This window comes from Buceros rhinoceros, unplaced genomic scaffold (assembly GCF_000710305.1).
Source record: "Buceros rhinoceros silvestris isolate BGI_N320 unplaced genomic scaffold, ASM71030v1 scaffold23346, whole genome shotgun sequence".
NCBI lineage: Eukaryota > Metazoa > Chordata > Aves > Bucerotiformes > Bucerotidae > Buceros > Buceros rhinoceros.
Window position 1 is genome coordinate 10804 of NW_010417250.1, and position 330 is coordinate 11133.

Below are 330 nucleotides of genomic sequence, written 5' to 3' on the forward strand. Positions count from 1 at the left end.
GGAGTCTGGAAGGGGGGGGGGGGGGGGGGGGGCGGATGACGATGACACACCGCAGTCTGGAGCAGGGGTCCTGGTGGACAAGCGGAGCAGATGAGTTTGCTGTACCATTTGCACTGGTCCCCAAACAGCTCTCCCTTCCCCATCTGTGCAGCCTCATTTTTCTGCCTGGTCCTGTCCTGCCACCCCGCTCCAGAGGTCCTCTGAGGGTGCTGGAGATGTCCTCGAAAATGCAGCCAGCTTCAGGGCTGGGTAGCTGGACTGAAAGCCACTGATTTCTTGGAGTGGCAGAGGCTGCCTTTAGGCCAAAAACACGGCCTGCCTCCAACGGTC